Raw genomic sequence first — 19,602 nt, forward strand, 5'->3', positions numbered from 1 at the left:
GAGGGGTAATGTTCCTGCAGAGGAAAGAGGGAGGTTTGGGGATGGTCTGTCCTGTGACCTTCTTTGGTGTCATGTTCCTAAAGTTTAACTTTCGAGGTCTGACTCAAAGAACAAGCTCCCTGTGGGAAAGTTGTATCAGGTCTTGGGCATCGTCTTTTATCATGGACTGGCTGCAGGGCGAAAGAGGTCCATGTAAGACGGAGTTATTTTCCACCACACATTGCCATTGCCCTTAAGCCAGGGCCGGAACTAGGGGTAGGCAGAGTAGGCACGTGCCTAGGGCGCACAGCTGAGGGGGCGCCAGGCACGTACCTGCTCTGTCGCCTACCCCGTGTCCGATCCCGTCTCTCCCCGACTGCCACTGATGGCTTGCGCATAAATGCTATTCTGCGCATGCGCGAACACATTTTGCACATGCGCGGCTGGAGAGAGAATGAGTCAATATACCTTACAATAAACAATATCTTAAAAGAAATAAGTTTTATTAATACAAAAGCAAAGTGTGAATGAGAAATATTGGATAAACTTGGATTTCTCTTGGACTCATTTGTCTACGATCTCTTTGTAAATAATGTAAATATTGTCTTATTTTATTATTGTGATATGTCATGATTTCCCAAGTCACCATAGCAGCAAATCACCAACACTGGTAATCCCTCCCCTTTAGGTCACTGGACAGGAAACAGAACTTTTTTTTTTTCTGTCCTAATGGTCACTTGGATTTGTGGATGCTGCTTACCCAGGCATTATTCCAAGGATGGAGGTTTTTCTCTTTTCCTCCTTCTTGATGCCTCCCTTGAGCTTCTTGTGGGGATCGACTTGGAGAAGGGCCTCTATTGGTCAGGGCTGTGGGCATAGTAACAGTTCTCCTGGATACTTAGGGTTGGAGGCCGAATGGTAAGTGGTTGCTGCGGGGAAAACCACTCAGCATAATGCTCTGGAACGAGTGTGGTCTAAAATGGCGCCTATGATTTCCAAAGACCAGAAGTGCAAATAATCAGAAGTACCCTTACGGAGCCTGGGTGAGAGCTAGAAGGGCCGTGAGCATCATGACATCATCACTGGGCATCTAGATATTGTATTTTGGCGTGTTTCACTCGTGTTTGACACCATTCTGTGCAAGAAATAGAAAGTGGACTGCAATCAAGATTGTGTAAGGATCTTTTATTTTATTTTATTTGGGTTCTGCTTTTGGATGGTCTGGGTTTAATCGCTACAATTGTTTTATACGGTTCTCGCAAATATGGAGTCTTCTAGCTCTGGAACATAGTCTAAAGGTCTTGGGTAAGCAATATCAAATCTTAAAAAAGAGGGATGGTTGGCTGATGGTGTATTTTTACATTATAGCCTCCCTGCTTCTGAGTCTCAAAAGGATGCTTTTGGGTCTAAGAAGTCAGCGGAAGGACAGTTCTCTGTCAGTCAGCCGCAAGTCTCTGGAATGCCCCCATTGGATGCCTTTGTGTCACTGATTAAGCAGGCAGTTGTTTAAGGGGTGCAAGAAGCTTCAGCATCAACCTCCATACCAGTGCCTGTTAGGAAAAGCAAGAGGTTCAGAGAAACTATTTATGAATCTTTATCTGATATTTCAGAAGAGGATTTATATGACCCAGGGAAGGAAGGGGAGTTAGTTTCAGAAGAGGAAACTACCCTAGATGCGGCTGCAGTGGATAACCTAATCAAGACAGTGAGGAAAGCTTTGACACTAAATGAGGAAACCTCGAAGGGCTCTTTGGCTGATACATTTTTCCATCCCTTATGAAAAAGGCATCTTCTTTTCCTGTACATGAGTCAATTAAGGCTTTAAGACTTTCTGAATGGAAGAATACCGAGAAGAGAGTAGGGAAGTTTTCTAAGAGATATGCAGTTGAAGAATCTTTTACTAAACTCTGGGATAATCCACCAAAAGTAGATGCAGCTATGGTTCGGTTGGCAAGGACGACTACCTTACCAGTAGACGATGCTGCAGCATTTAGGGAGCCAATGGAGAAGCGAGTTGAATATAATTTTAAAAAAATCATATGTTTCGACTGGTGCAGCCTGTAGGCCGGCAGTGGCAATAAGTCAAGTCAAGTTTAAGGTGGTGGATGGAGCCACTAAATCTGGCAAGAGGAATGCCCCTGTCTGAACCCCAGTGGGTTACAGTCACAATGGATGCTTCAGAGTCAGGTTGGGGCGCAGTCATGCTCAACAAGTCTGTGTAAGGAGGTTGGAGTCTGCTCTCTGTACCATCGAATGTGCTGGGGCTAAGTGCCATAGGCCAGGCTCTGTTGGCACTTTCATAAGCATTGGCTCACAAGTGGGTCAAAATACGCTCCGACAGTGCCACGGAGGTGGCTTATGTGCACAAACAGTGGGGTACAAAAAGCCCCAACCTCATGAAGGAGTTGGGCCCTTAATGTTGTGGGCAGAGCAGAATTTGGCAGGGCTAATAGCCTTTCTTGTGCCAGGAGTCCAAAATCTGCAAGCAGATTACTTGAGCCGCAATGCTCTAATCCCAGTTTAAATCAATCCGTGTTTCTACATAGCATTGATTCCTCATTGGCCCCGACGGCTGTGGTTTCCACTGTTGCGTCAGTTGATGGTGGGGGACCCTTGGAAGCTTCCGAAAAACCGGATCTTTAGTCACAAGGACCCATATTCTGCGAGGTTGTCATGCACCTATCACTGATGGTATGGAAGTTGAGAGGCAGAGGTTGTATGAGAAAGGAGTTGAGGGGGATCTTGTGACTCTCCTTTTGAAATCCAGGAAAGCCTCAACTTCAACACAGTATCATCGAGTTTGGAGTTGTTTTGTACAATTTGCTCAAAGTAATGGCTTTGACCCTACAGAACCAGAACCTTGTCACCTGGTACAGTTTCTCTTTTCTGGATATCATAAGGGGCTGAGTAATAGTATGTTACGGGGTCAAGTTTTTGCCATATCCGCTGTACATAGTAGAACCTGCGCAGAAGATTCCCTTCTTAGACGATTCTTTAGTGCTCTGAAAAGGGTTCATCCGTACATAAAGCCATGTGTACCTCCGTGGGATTTGCCATTGGTTCTGGAAGTTCTGATGGCATCACCGTTTGAACCTCTGGAGAGGGCTTCGGATTGGCATGCAACCTTGAAGGTATTATTTTTGGTGGCTGTCACCTCAGCTTGTAGGGTGAAGGAGATTCATTCCCTTTCTGCGAAACAACCAGATATTGTAATCTTTCAGGACAAAGTAGTTATGAGGCAGACGTTTTGGTTTCTGCCGAAAATAGTTTCTCAATTCCATATAGATCTGGAATGTTGTGACCACATCCTGTCACACTTTAGTATAGTGAGTGAGAAGGGGTGGAGCTTCCTGTTTGGCTTCTGGTTGCTGATCCAGCTGGATGTTCCCAGGAAGCCTGGGGACACCAAGGCCTAGTAAAGCCACATTGCCATAGGGACCAATACCAGAGATAAGTCGGAGAGCACGGACCCCATGAATGAGGCCAGCTAGAGATAGGATACTACCTGTAATAGTACTCTCTAGGAGAGTAAGATAGGTAGGTTTGTAGGAGGGGCTTTCAGATTTAAAGGGAAAGTACACTGGGCAGGACACAATGATAAATTTAACCAGCAGATTTTATTCACTGTACACACCAGAGGCTTTTCATTCAGGCACACATTACACACATCAGCATTTTCTTCTTTCAACAAAACAAATACACATTTTCTATTGAACCAGTTTCTCTTCTTAGGCACACCTTTTTCCAATACCTTAAAGATTTTGGATCCCATCTATCCACCTAGTGGTCCAATATATGCTCCACCCGTATCCCTCGACTCCAATAGTGGTCTGATACCTTCAGGGTGATAGCCCTCCACTCTTCCAGGTTAGGCCTTTTCATCCAATCCTGGCCTGAAGCCTTGGTGTCCTTCCTACCTAGTCCTAAACTTCCACTGATTCCCTCACTTACGGAGTGCCCGTAAGAAACTAACTGCACTTTCTCCTTAATGGGGCCACAACTGCCCTTACTAAATACCCTCACTGCCTTGTGCACCTAGTGCTCGCTCACTTTAAATCTTTCCTGTTCTAACCTCCTAAACGAAGCTTTGGGTCTCACTTACCCTGCCAGGAGGCCACGCCCTACTATCAAGTCCTATCAACTTGGGTGGTGCACCTCCTTTTATACTCTTCTCTGTCCCACAGTGGCCTCAGGTGGCAGGGGTAAAAACTACACCTAAAAATAATTCAAAGACCTCCGCTGCCATCTAATGGTGATTCCCAAAAATTTCATCCAACACACTTACATATATACATTTTACATACATGCATATTTTGTCACACAAAAAGAGTACAACATTCCCGCACATAACACTCTTCATCGCTTCACACTTCCTTACAGTGTTATGCTATCGCCTCAGTGAGTTCCGTGCTGTCTCTGAGGAACATGTTGTAGCTATGTCATGATTTTCTGCTGGGGCCTCTGTGTAAATACAAAACCTATGGTAACCTCCTGGCACCCATTTCATTATTGGTTAAAGCACAGTTGCCTGTGGGAGTTGTAGTTGCACTACACCATACCTTCACTTCAAACACTTTGCGAAGGCCCTGTCTTAACTGTTAGAGTCCAGTGTAACCCATGCTCTAGTATACTAGCTGGTTGTTAACCCATTGGCCTGGATAGTCCAAAAATGTGTTACACTAATATCACTGCCAAATTCACTTAGCCACATGTGTTCCTTTAGGTAACAATATATTTAAGACAGAGACATTTTGTGCATACTGCTACTGAAAAATTCCTTACCCTTTAAACAAAACAGGGATTGTTTGTCCATATATTGCAATAGATTTAAGATAATTCATTAAGAATTCAATTTTCATCTGATTCATTAAAAATTAAATTGCTTAATTATACATTTTACAAAGGGACTAAGTTTTACCTGCAACTTACTAGCTGCTTTCAAAGTAAAACTCCCAAACTTAGCTGCCCTTTTATTAGACACCAGTGGGATCACCTGACTATAGCTGGGAAGGGTGGGAGCTACAACAAGGAGCTGGTCACTGCCCCTGTATAACTATAACAAACAAGGGAAAGTTGTGCTCACCACTAATTTTTAAAAACATTAGTCGGGGGTGCAATGAGACTGTGACCACAAAATACATATAGACAAATACAAGAGTCCTCTGCACTCAACCCATTATCAATATATTTAAGACAGAGACATTTTGTGCATACTGCTACTGAAAAATGCCTTACCCTTTAAACAAAACAGGGATTGTTTGTCCATATATCGCAATATATGTAAGCTGGCCAACTGCGTCAAAGTCATCCCATATCTGGCCAGTCCTACACTCAATTTTCATCTGATTCATTAAGAATTAAATTGCTTAATTATACATTTTACAAAGGGACTAAGTTTTACCTGCAACTTACTAGCTGCTTTCAAAGTAAAACTCCCAAACTTGGCTGCCCTTTTATTAGACACCAGTGGGATCACCTGACTATAGCTGGGAAGGGTGGGGGCTACAACAAGGAGCTGGTCACTGCTCCTGTATAACTATAACAAACAACGGAAAGTTGTGCTCACCACTGATTTTTAAAAACATTAGGCAGGGGTGCAATGAGACTGTGACCACAAAATACATATAGACAAATACAAGAGTCCTCTGCACTCAACCCATTATCAATATATTTAAGACAGAGACATTTTGTACATACTGCTACTGAAAAATGCCTTACCCTTTAAACAAAACAGGGATTGTTTGTCCATATATTGCAATATATTTAAGATGGCCAACTACGTAAAAGTCATCCCATATCTGGCCAGTCCTACGCTCCATTGCCCACTGAGCATGTGAGCGTCGCAGACAGTTTCCAAGATGGTGACCCCTGTGACAAGTTTGCTATTGAGAAGTTGACATTTTAGGCTGGTACAATAAGTTCAGTACATAAAATATGGCCTTTTTAACCATAATAATTTTAGGGTTTATTTCTCCTTTACGTCAACATCTTGCCTATGACTTTAGTAACCAAAATGAGGTAGCTACGCATGTATGTACCACAAAGAGAAGAGAACGTAACTTTAGGGCGAGGCGGGAAAATGCTTGGTGGTACTTGGGGGCAGATTCACTAACCATTGAAAAGTTGCCAGCAACCAATTCGCACCCATCACTACACTTCACCAGGTGAAAATTTGTTCAGACAACGCTAATTCACTAAAATGCAGTTTCACCGTGGGCGCCGAATTTGGCGACTTTTCACTAGCGTTACTTTGGCAATGCGAACAATTCAAATCATAGATGCACTAGCATTCATTTCTGCCTAGAGCAACTTCGCTAGAGGTCTTGCGTTCAAGTTAATCTGCATACTGCGGGAAATTTAAAGTTGAATGGACGTCTTTATGTTATATGTTGCAGCAAATACATTAAATTTCCACTGTTAATTACAGATGTCCAGGGAAACTTAATAAAGACAATATCGTTGTTATAATTAAGCAACAACACTCCACTGAAACTGCCCTAACCCGACTAACTACTGTAATTACCTTTTAACAGCTAAAGCCAACAATCACTTCTCACTACTAATACTGCTTGATCTCTCCACTGCATTTGACACTGTGGACCATCCTCTTCTTCTCCAGTCCCTCCCTTCACTTGGCCTTTGTGACATGGTCCTGTCCTGGTTCTCTTCTTACCTCACTAATCATTCCTTCAGTGTCTCCTACAATAGTGTAGCATCTTCTCCCCTTCCTCTTTCTGTTGGGGTTCCTCAAGGCTCTGTCCTAGGCCCCTTACTATTTTCCCTCTATACTTCCTCCCTTGGCAAACTAATCAACTCATATGGTTTCCACTACCACCACTAATCTGATGGCACTCTCCTCTCCTGATCTCAACCCAGAACTCCTAACTCGAATCTCCTCCTGCCTGTCCTCTATCTCTACTTGGATGTTGCAACGCTACCTTAAATTAAACCTCTCTAAAACGGAAATGGTTCTCTTCCCTACAACTAACACCATTAACATCCCGGAAGTATCCATCATAGCTAACAATTCCACTATCACCCCATCTCCCCAGGCCCGGTGCCTTGGCGTTATCCTAGATTTTGCCCTGTCCTTCACTCCTCATATCCAGTCACTTATTAAATATTGTCACCTAAGGAACATATCCAAAATACGGTCATTTATCAACCAAGATGCTGCCAAAATTCTTATTCACTCTCTGGTCATATATAGCCTAGACTACTAACTCTTTTTTAATTGGCTTTCCCCTCCAGAGACTGTCTCCTCTCCAGTCCTTAATGAACACTGCTGCGAGGCTCATAAACCTCAGCAACTGCTCCTCCTCTGCCATGCCACTCTGCCAATCCCTAACACTAGCTTCTGCTACCTTTCAGAATAAAATCCAAATTAATGAGCCTGACATTCAAAGCACTTCATAATTCTGCACCACCCTACATCTCTGGCCTCATCTCTATATACTCACCCAACCGCTTGCTACGCTCCTCAACTCTTCTCTCATTACCTCCTCACATGCTCGCATTCAAGACTTTGCAAGGGCTGCACCTTTTTCATCATTGGGACACCAATTTAGTCCAGCGCCACCCCCAACTTTTTAAATGCTCTGTATTTGCTCTAGTAAGCAGAGTGCTATGTACTGTTTAGCTATGGGTGACTTCTAGCACAGGGCAACTATATATACTAATTCCTAGGGTACAGTGAGCTGTGTAATGAGTATCTCTATAAACAGTAACAGGCTGGCAGTGAACAAAATCAAACCCACCAATTTGTGGGTCAGCATTTTGCATGACTCGACAAAAAACACATGGTGTAACATACAAGAAAGTCCAAAGTTACTCAAGGCAATTACAGAAAGAATCAGGAAGCAAAGTCACCATGTCAAAAGTCAGTCAGTGAGTTGAGTAATATTATCTAATTACTCACAGCCCAACAATCTGTAATCAGACCATAGCAACCAAAGTAAACTATATCAGGAAGGACTGAGCAGTAGCTACTCTAACTGGGCCCAGACTACCTATTCATTGTGGGTGCTAAAACCTAAAGATTACATACAAATAGTTAAGTGTTACATTTTACATTCTTCCCTAATACTATTATATCTTCCATCCCTTAAAGGACCAGTAACATCAAAAAAAAATGTTTAAAAGTTCGTTAGTGCACAACGAAAAATAAACACCAAGACAAATAAATCTTTTAAAAAGCAAAGCCTTTATTAAGAAATAACTTACAGAAAATCCACTTCCTGTCCTCTTCAGAAACGGCGAAAGCTCCGAGTCCCTCTGTGACTGAAGCCTTGGTGCAGTTCTGCTTAGTGGGGTCGCCGGCAGCGGCTACAGGAACAGCCCGGGCAGAACGTTCGGCGGGGTCGGCGGCGCTGCACAATGAGGAGCGCAGGTAAGTGGGAGCTACAGCCAAGGGGAAGCGGGTTAAAGCTTGGCTCCTAGGAGTTAATTCTCAGTGTGAGCGGAGGCAGGGGACGGAGCTCTTTACACATACTGTTCTTTGCCGGTATTGCTCCCATCCCAGCAGCTCCACGTATCTTTCACTGACAGCAACGAGCAGGCAACTTAGCTCAGTCTGGGGACTTTGGCAGCCGGTTTTGTATTTCTCTCTGCGGGGACCCTCAATGCGACTTATTATCCTGGAAGAAGCAGACAATCAAATACACACGCTAGGATTGTTTGCCGTTCTCCGCATTGTATGAAGCGATGGGAAGGATTTCACGCGCAGACAAGTATTTTACACTGGACTGTCTGCTTCTTAGAGCTCCGTCCCTGCCTCCGCTCACACCGACTCCTAAATCACTACCCACTCTGTGCCCCGCAGCTGCTGGTGAGGAGAGCGAAGGAGGGAAGTCGATCCATGGGGAAGAAGAGACACAGCTGTTGCTGGACGCCGGGAGGAGGAAGATGCCTGTCAGTGAATATCCAGGAAGGAGAAATCGATTGCTGCAGTGTGGATGGTCGCCTTTTCGCCGTTTCTGAAGAGGACAGGAAGTGGATTTTCTGTAAGTTATTTCTTAATAAAGGCTTTGCTTTTTAAAAGATTTATTTGTCTTGGTGTTTATTTTTCGTTGTGCACTAACGAATTTTTAGCCAAACGAAATGCAGATGCACACCTGGTCCCTCTTTCAACGTTCACGGTGCATGGATCATAGGAGGACGGCACCCCCAACGAAAGGTACGTAATAATTAATCCAGCACACGAAGTTTGCTCAAGGGTTATTACCCGTGTTTAATGTCAAGCCAAACAGGTTACAACGTTTCGGGGGCGTACCCCTTCGTCAGGTGATCTGTGCCTCCCACTTCCACCATTAAATAGGTAAAAAAAATTTTTAAACAACACCCCCATATTAAGAAAAAATTTACATATCAATCAAGAACAATCAACAGGAATCCTTGGATTATAATAAAAGTCCAGAGTCCATCCAATATTCACAATAAAGTCCAAACCCCTGAAAAGTTTGAAAACATTTGTTCACACATTATTTTGTTATAAGTAGATCGTATCAAAAAAGAAAAAAATACTCAAAAGGATTCTTTAAACAATATAGGAAAGAATTAATCATACCTTTCCTTTTCTAACGAAAAAATTATCAACTTAGGAGAATCTGTAGAAAAATAGAAACAAATTAGCAACATAATCTCAAACCAAATGGTACATTGTTACAAGTAAGATCTCAGGCTGAATTCCTCATTTAACCCCCTCGGTGTCTGAGTTTGCAGCAGCCATATCCAGTAAGCCTCACGTTGTGCTAATCTTATCTTTAGATTTTGGTTCGATGAATATATTTTTATTTTTTCTAGCACCTGCCATCGTAGTTGTGATGTCCTATGGCCTGCTTCAAAAAAATGTTGGTATAAAAAAGTTTCCTGCTTTTTCTTTTTATCACCAACTCCCTTAATGTCATCCTTTTGTGGTTTAAAATTTCTTATAGCAGCCTTATGTTCGTTTAACCTTATTTTAACCTGTCTACTCGTTTGGCCAATATATGCCAAACCACACGGGCATTTTAAACAGTAAATTACACCCTGAGAGTTACAGGTATAGAAACCTTTCGTGTTATGTTTTGTACCTTTTTGGGGATGTACCACATAATCTCCCTTAATAATACCAGTACAATGGCCGCAACAAAGACAGGGAAAAGTGCCTATCCTATCAGTGTGTACTTTATGGGGATTATGCTCCTTCTTTTTAATAATGTCACCAACATTCCTACCACGTTTATACGAAAACACAGGGGGCAATGTGAACAATTTACCAAATGAAACATCACCTTTTAAGACCTTCCAATGTTTCAAAATTGTTTTCCTTATATATTTCGCATTAATATCATATGTGGAAATAAAAGGTATGCGTTTATCCTTATTAGTAGTTCTAATCTGTTTTTGTAAGAGTTTAGTTCGAGGTATCTTACTAACCTCTTCACGAATTTTTAATAGGTTATTTTTGTCATAACCCCTTGTGTGAAATTTTTCAATCATCTTATCAGATTCACAAGCATACAATTCATCATCCGATGTAATTCTCCTAACCCTCATTAATTGGCTTTTAGGTAAGCCATTAAAAAGGCTAGGGGCATGGAAACTGGCAGGACTTAATAAATTATTACGATCAGTGGGTTTTGTAAAAACTGTAGTTTTAAAACCATTGTTAGATCTACAAATATCAACATCTAAAAAGTGAATGTTGGTAGGATGGTACTCTAGAGTAAATTTTAAAGTGCTATGTGCAGTGTTTAGATATCCAAGGAATTCCAACAATTTATCTTTGCCACCTTTCCAAAGAAAAAAAGTATCGTCCACATAGCGCCAATATGACAAAATATGCGGAGAAAATTCAGAGCTGGCAAAGATAAAAGTGTTTTCAAAATAATCCATAAAAATGTTTGCGTAAGCCGGTGACATATTAGCACCCATGGCGCAGCCTTGTGTCTGTAAGAAAAAATTGTTCTGAAAAGAAAAAACATTTTTCGTAAGCACCATCTCCAATAAAGTGCATAAAAAATTAATCTGATGTGTAGGTGTTTTAGTAAGGCCCAGATAAGAACGAACGCACTCAATGCCTTCATTATGCGGGATGGACGTAAACAAATCACATACGTCAAGGGAACATAGGAGGTAATCCTCTAAAGGTACAACAATCTCATCCAAACGTAACAGGAAATCACCTGTGTCTTGTACACAATGTTTCAACATTGGGATTATTTCTTGTAGTGCTATGTCAATATAAATAGCAAGAGGCTGTAACAAAGAGCCCACATTACTTACAATAGGGCGCCCAGGTGGATTGATTAGGGACTTGTGGATTTTTGGCAGAAAATAAATGTGTGAGATTTTAGCTTGTTCACGAAACAGTAAATTATAAGTATCCTCTGTGATAATACCCTCCATAACCGCTGAATATAGGAAAATTTTTATTTCATCCTTAAGTTGTAAAGAGGGATCATAATCAATCTTCCTATAATGACAATCATTATTTAACTGGCGAAATGCTTCCTTTTCGTAATCACATTTATTTAACACCACAATCCCACCACCTTTGTCAGCTTTGCAGATCACAATAGAGTCATTCTCCTGAAGATTAACCAAAGCCTTCCTCTCAAGGGCCGATATATTTTGTTTGACTTTATTGTGACCATCAATCAAATGCTTTTCAACCTCCATTCTCACTAGAAATTCAAAAGCATCAAGTGAGGAATAATTCCCAGGGGGAACATATGTACTTTTTTGTTGCAATTTACAGGCCAATTTTTTATTTACCTCATCACTCTTAATGCCCACATTTTTATCAGAAAAATGCACCTTTAATTTAAGAGATCGCATAAATTTAAAGAAATCAACAGTAAATTCAAAAGGGGCATTCACATGCATAGGTACAAAATTAAGCCCTTTGTTTAGGACTGATAGTTCTGGTTCAGTCAAAACATGTGAGGATAAATTAAAAACGTTATTCACCTCAGTTTTTGTTGTTTCCTGGCTGCTGGCTGGCGTTTTTTTGCCCCTCCTGGTTCTCTTGTGTTGCTTTGGCGCTGGCCTAAAAAAGCCGGTGAGGATTGTGCAGAGGTGCCAGAAATAGAATCTGAATCCGAGGATTGTTGAGAGTAGGCTCCTTCCAAGTCCCCTGTTGATCTGGGCTGTCTTGTATATTGGGCCTTCCTTGTCGTTTTCCATGTATACACCTCCCCCCTCTCGTAATCTTTTGTATCTCTTTTGAATTTGCGCAATTTGGATTGAAGGATTTCCTGTTCGAGTGTATCTATCCTCACCTGAAGCTCTGCAAGCGTCGTTTTGACAGTATTCATCGTGTCCTTGGCCTTGAGTTCCTCCTCTGCTGTATGTATTTGCTGGCGAGTTTCCCGCAAGCCGTTTTGCAGCTGCTGCACAGTTAGAGTGATGAGATCGAGGCTGCATTTGTTTAGGATACACTGCCATCTGGAGACAAAATCCTTGTCCTCCCGGAACAGTCCTGGCTTTATGTGTAGTCTTAACCCCCGAGGTATTCTCTGTACCTTTGCATACTCGGACAAAGTAGAGGAGTGCAGTGTCCATGCTACCTCTCTCCTCTTTAGCCTTTCCAGCTCACGCAAGATTTCAGCGTCGCCCGCCGGTGTTATCGAAGGTAATGCTTGTGCGGCGTTCAGTATCCTTTTCCTTTCCGCCTCAGTAAAGCTGAAAGTATCAGCACGTTGGTCGGTTGAGGCGGAAATATCGGCAAATGACATCACGTAGGGGACACACACGAGGGTGCAAATACTGCTGCCGTAATAGTAACGAACTTCAGCCAAACGAAATGCAGATGCACACCTGGTCCCTCTTTCAACGTTCACGGTGCATGGATCATAGGAGGACGGCACCCCCAACGAAAGGTACGTAATAATTAATCCAGCACACGAAGTTTGCTCAAGGGTTATTACCCGTGTTTAATGTCAAGCCAAACAGGTTACAACGTTTCGGGGGCGTACCCCTTCGTCAGGTGATCTGTGCCTCCCACTTCCACCATTAAATAGGTAAAAAAAATTTTTAAACAACACCCCCATATTAAGAAAAAATTTACATATCAATCAAGAACAATCAACAGGAATCCTTGGATTATAATAAAAGTCCAGAGTCCATCCAATATTCACAATAAAGTCCAAACCCCTGAAAAGTTTGAAAACATTTGTTCACACATTATTTTGTTATAAGTAGATCGTATCAAAAAAGAAAAAAATACTCAAAAGGATTCTTTAAACAATATAGGAAAGAATTAATCATACCTTTCCTTTTCTAACGAAAAAATTATCAACTTAGGAGAATCTGTAGAAAAATAGAAACAAATTAGCAACATAATCTCAAACCAAATGGTACATTGTTACAAGTAAGATCTCAGGCTGAATTCCTCATTTAACCCCCTCGGTGTCTGAGTTTGCAGCAGCCATATCCAGTAAGCCTCACGTTGTGCTAATCTTATCTTTAGATTTTGGTTCGATGAATATATTTTTTCTAGCACCTGCCATCGTAGTTGTGATGTCCTATGGCCTGCTTCAAAAAAATGTTGGTATAAAAAAGTTTCCTACTTTGTCCGAGTATGCAAAGGTACAGAGAATACCTCGGGGGTTAAGACTACACATAAAGCCAGGACTGTTCCGGGAGGACAAGGATTTTGTCTCCAGATGGCAGTGTATCCTAAACAAATGCAGCCTCGATCTCATCACTCTAACTGTGCAGCAGCTGCAAAACGGCTTGCGGGAAACTCGCCAGCAAATACATACAGCAGAGGAGGAACTCAAGGCCAAGGACACGATGAATACTGTCAAAACGACGCTTGCAGAGCTTCAGGTGAGGATAGATACACTCGAACAGGAAATCCTTCAATCCAAATTGCGCAAATTCAAAAGAGATACAAAAGATTACGAGAGGGGGGAGGTGTATACATGGAAAACGACAAGGAAGGCCCAATATACAATACAGCCCAGATCAACAGGGGACTTGGAAGGAGCCTACTCTCAACAATCCTCGGATTCAGATTCTATTTCTGGCACCTCTGCACAATCCTCACCGGCTTTTTTAGGCCAGCGCCAAAGCAACACAAGAGAACCAGGAGGGGCAAAAAAACGCCAGCCAGCAGCCAGGAAACAACAAAAACTGAGGTGAATAACGTTTTTAATTTATCCTCACATGTTTTGACTGAACCAGAACTATCAGTCCTAAACAAAGGGCTTAATTTTGTACCTATGCATGTGAATGCCCCTTTTGAATTTACTGTTGATTTCTTTAAATTTATGCGATCTCTTAAATTAAAGGTGCATTTTTCTGATAAAAATGTGGGCATTAAGAGTGATGAGGTAAATAAAAAATTGGCCTGTAAATTGCAACAAAAAAGTACATATGTTCCCCCTGGGAATTATTCCTCACTTGATGCTTTTGAATTTCTAGTGAGAATGGAGGTTGAAAAGCATTTGATTGATGGTCACAATAAAGTCAAACAAAATATATCGGCCCTTGAGAGGAAGGCTTTGGTTAATCTTCAGGAGAATGACTCTATTGTGATCTGCAAAGCTGACAAAGGTGGTGGGATTGTGGTGTTAAATAAATGTGATTACGAAAAGGAAGCATTTCGCCAGTTAAATAATGATTGTCATTATAGGAAGATTGATTATGATCCCTCTTTACAACTTAAGGATGAAATAAAAATTTTCCTATATTCAGCGGTTATGGAGGGTATTATCACAGAGGATACTTATAATTTACTGTTTCGTGAACAAGCTAAAATCTCACACATTTATTTTCTGCCAAAAATCCACAAGTCCCTAATCAATCCACCTGGGCGCCCTATTGTAAGTAATGTGGGCTCTTTGTTACAGCCTCTTGCTATTTATATTGACATAGCACTACAAGAAATAATCCCAATGTTGAAACATTGTGTACAAGACACAGGTGATTTCCTGTTACGTTTGGATGAGATTGTTGTACCTTTAGAGGATTACCTCCTATGTTCCCTTGACGTATGTGATTTGTTTACGTCCATCCCGCATAATGAAGGCATTGAGTGCGTTCGTTCTTATCTGGGCCTTACTAAAACACCTACACATCAGATTAATTTTTTATGCACTTTATTGGAGATGGTGCTTACGAAAAATGTTTTTTCTTTTCAGAACAATTTTTTCTTACAGACACAAGGCTGCGCCATGGGTGCTAATATGTCACCGGCTTACGCAAACATTTTTATGGATTATTTTGAAAACACTTTTATCTTTGCCAGCTCTGAATTTTCTCCGCATATTTTGTCATATTGGCGCTATGTGGACGATACTTTTTTTCTTTGGAAAGGTGGCAAAGATAAATTGTTGGAATTCCTTGGATATCTAAACACTGCACATAGCACTTTAAAATTTACTCTAGAGTACCATCCTACCAACATTCACTTTTTAGATGTTGATATTTGTAGATCTAACAATGGTTTTAAAACTACAGTTTTTACAAAACCCACTGATCGTAATAATTTATTAAGTCCTGCCAGTTTCCATGCCCCTAGCCTTTTTAATGGCTTACCTAAAAGCCAATTAATGAGGGTTAGGAGAATTACATCGGATGATGAATTGTATGCTTGTGAATCTGATAAGATGATTGAAAAATTTCACACAAGGGGTTATGACAAAAATAACCTATTAAAAATTCGTGAAGAGGTTAGTAAGATACCTCGAACTAAACTCTTACAAAAACAGATTAGAACTACTAATAAGGATAAACGCATACCTTTTATTTCCACATATGATATTAATGCGAAATATATAAGGAAAACAATTTTGAAACATTGGAAGGTCTTAAAAGGTGATGTTTCATTTGGTAAATTGTTCACATTGCCCCCTGTGTTTTCGTATAAACGTGGTAGGAATGTTGGTGACATTATTAAAAAGAAGGAGCATAATCCCCATAAAGTACACACTGATAGGATAGGCACTTTTCCCTGTCTTTGTTGCGGCCATTGTACTGGTATTATTAAGGGAGATTATGTGGTACATCCCCAAAAAGGTACAAAACATAACACGAAAGGTTTCTATACCTGTAACTCTCAGGGTGTAATTTACTGTTTAAAATGCCCGTGTGGTTTGGCATATATTGGCCAAACGAGTAGACAGGTTAAAATAAGGTTAAACGAACATAAGGCTGCTATAAGAAATTTTAAACCACAAAAGGATGACATTAAGGGAGTTGGTGATAAAAAGAAAAAGCAGGAAACTTTTTTATACCAACATTTTTTTGAAGCAGGCCATAGGACATCACAACTACGATGGCAGGTGCTAGAAAAAAAAAAAATATATTCATCGAACCAAAATCTAAAGATAAGATTAGCACAACGTGAGGCTTACTGGATATGGCTGCTGCAAACTCAGACACCGAGGGGGTTAAATGAGGAATTCAGCCTGAGATCTTACTTGTAACAATGTACCATTTGGTTTGAGATTATGTTGCTAATTTGTTTCTATTTTTCTACAGATTCTCCTAAGTTGATAATTTTTTCGTTAGAAAAGGAAAGGTATGATTAATTCTTTCCTATATTGTTTAAAGAATCCTTTTGAGTATTTTTTTCTTTTTTGATACGATCTACTTATAACAAAATAATGTGTGAACAAATGTTTTCAAACTTTTCAGGGGTTTGGACTTTATTGTGAATATTGGATGGACTCTGGACTTTTATTATAATCCAAGGATTCCTGTTGATTGTTCTTGATTGATATGTAAATTTTTTCTTAATATGGGGGTGTTGTTTAAAAATTTTTTTTTTTTTTTACCTAAAAATTTTTTTTTACCTATTTAATGGTGGAAGTGGGAGGCACAGATCACCTGACGAAGGGGTACGCCCCCGAAACGTTGTAACCTGTTTGGCTTGACATTAAACACGGGTAATAACCCTTGAGCAAACTTCGTGTGCTGGATTAATTATTACGTACCTAACGAATTTTTAAACATTTTTTTTTGATGTTACTGGTCCTTTAAGTACAGTCATTTCCCAGAGACTATTATCCCACTGCTACTATATGCACCATCTCTCCCTACTATACCTGCTATTCCACAGTCACACTCCCTTCCCAGAGACTATTATACCACTGTTACTATAGGCACCATCTCTCCCTACTATATCTACTATCCCACAACCACTTGCGGTAACTGTTGCAATCAGTATGTGATATTATTGCCACTCTGAAGTTATTATGCTACCAGGTTGTCACCAGTAGATTATACTGTCGGTATTGCTACTAGATTGAGATTACTCTGTGCATTTAATGTACATCAAGGAGCCCATTTACTTAGCTTGAGTGAAGGAATAGAATAAAAAAAACTTCTAATTTCGAATGGTTTTTTTTCGACTAAAAATCGTTCGAATATTCGACAGTCAAAGTACTGTCTCTTTAAGAAAAACTTCAACCCCCTACTGCACCACCTAAAACCTACAGAGGTACAATGTTAGCCTATGGGGAAGGTCCTCATAGGCTTCCTGGCAATTTTTTGGTCGAAGATAATTCATTCGATCGATGGATTAAAATCCTTTGAATCGAACGTTCCGAAGGATTTTATCGTTCGACTGAACGATTTTTCGTTCGATCGAACTATTTGCAGTAAATCCTTCGACTTTGATATTCGAAGTCGAAAGATTTACATTCGGCAGTCGAATATCGAGGGTTTATTAACCGTCGATATTCGACCCTATGTAAATCTGCCCCCCAAGCATAAGATGTTAAATCTATTCCCCATTTAAATATGGTGTTCTGCAGTTCATCATTACTACCAGATGCAATCACTCTGTGTGTAGGTATATGTGTATAGATATTTATATACATATGCACTGTGCATATGCAGTCATCATTTTACCATGTGGAAATGACTCAGTGTGTATAACAGTATATGTACTGCATGAGGCAAATCATGAAGTATAAAAATTATGCATATGAAGTTCTACAACATTTTCTAAGGCTAATAATTAGTGCAAACACTGTACATACGTAGGTGCGGATTCACCAGCTCATTTTTACTGGGTGAAACTACTTAATTTTAAATAATGTGCATTTTGCAGTCCATCATTATTCTGGGTGCCACAATTAATGATAAAGGTGCACATGAAGTAATTTTTATACTTGATTGCAACTACTTAGTGCAACATACGTTCTGCAGTTAACGGGTCAATTAATGACAAGTCTCTGTATGTACTGTGTATTCTATAGTTTAGAATAAGTATACGTCAACCACACAGTTAATTAAATATTAATACTGTACATTGGCAGTTCATCCTTTTATCATGATGCAATGGTTCAATATATATATAAAGTACAATCTATAAGCATATTACTGGACATTCTGCAGTTATCATGGCAGATGTAACTATTCACTAATTTAAGACATGCATTTTGCTATCCATATTTACTATATGTTACTACTAATCTCTTTAAAAAAACTTCGACTTCAAATTAAACCTGCCAAAGTGCTATGTTAGCCTATGGGGACCTTCTAGAGCATTTTTCTAAGAAGAAAAATCGATTGATGGATGAAATACTTCAAATCGTTCGATTAGAACAGTGCTGTCCAATTTCTATGGTACCGAGGGCCGGAATTTTTCTAATCTATATGGTGGAGAGCCGATAATGGAAACCAGTGTTAGCCACTCCCTGATTTTAGAACACACCCACATTAAACCACACCCATGTTCACATTAATAGCACACCAAAAAACCAAATAGTTGGTGCTCACTGCAGGGCTCAGGGCCTGAACTAGGGGTAGACAGAGTAGGTGGCTGTCTAGGGCGCCATTATTGAGGGGCTCACTTTTAAGTGGATTTTTTTTAGTTTTTTAACTTTTTTGTTTTTTTCAAGCGTTTATTTAATAATTTGTTTCAGTAATCATGGTCACCCAGTTGGGTGGAATCCATCTCCTTCTCCCTCTTGCCGGCAAGTAATAGCTTCTTCTGTGCAGTGCACCGCGACATGCATACACGCGTCAATGACGTCACTGATGTGTTGGGTGACAGAGAGAGGCAGAGAGCTGGCGGCCTGCTTGGTCTGGCTCACTCTCGCTGCTCTCAGCCTTGCACAGTTGCACAGAACTGAAGACATTTTTTCTATTACTGTAAAGTGTGAAGTATCCTGCTGGCACAGCCAGGTACAGATTTGGGGCCCATATGTTTGCTGTTGCTGCTGGGCGCTGTCACGGGTACATAAATACTTGGGGGCAATATGATGTGATCAGATTTATTTTTGCCTGCTGCTGACACAGGTAGAGATTGGGGGCAATATGATGGCTGCTGGAGGGCTGTATGATGGATGGCTGTTGAGCTTGCTGGTACAGGTATGTGTGGGATGTATTATGGATGGCTGCTGGGCTTACTGGTACAGGTATAGGGAGCAGTAATATAAATGAGAAAATGTTGTACATTTTCTTGCTCTCTTTATTTAAAAACTATCATGGTAAGGAGGGAAATTGTAATGCAGGACAGGGGGCACTGATTGAAGCTCTTGCCTAGGGTTCCAAACTACCTTGTGCCTGCCCTGGCAAGGCTGTCACTCATATGTGTAAAAAGTTAAGTCATATTAAGACATACCCATAAATCCATACGCCTCTTCCTCCCCTGTGTATAATACAGTACCCCAGCATATA

At 40.7% G+C, this 19,602-nt stretch overlaps 1 protein-coding gene across 1 annotated transcript in view; it reads right to left on the reverse strand.

The window, feature by feature from the left end:
* Positions 1–11,950, reverse strand: part of arhgap4.L (Rho GTPase activating protein 4 L homeolog) — a 122,362-nt gene extending 110,412 nt beyond the window's left edge. Inside the window, exon 1 of the mRNA XM_041572534.1 lies at positions 11,932–11,950. The gene's annotated coding sequence lies outside the window, so the exon portion shown is untranslated. The remainder of the gene's footprint in view (positions 1–11,931) is intronic.
* Between the last annotated feature and the right edge of the window lie 7,652 nt (positions 11,951–19,602).

The sequence above is a fragment of the Xenopus laevis genome, chromosome 8L (assembly GCF_017654675.1).
Source record: "Xenopus laevis strain J_2021 chromosome 8L, Xenopus_laevis_v10.1, whole genome shotgun sequence".
In the NCBI taxonomy this organism is placed as follows: Eukaryota; Metazoa; Chordata; class Amphibia; order Anura; family Pipidae; genus Xenopus; species Xenopus laevis.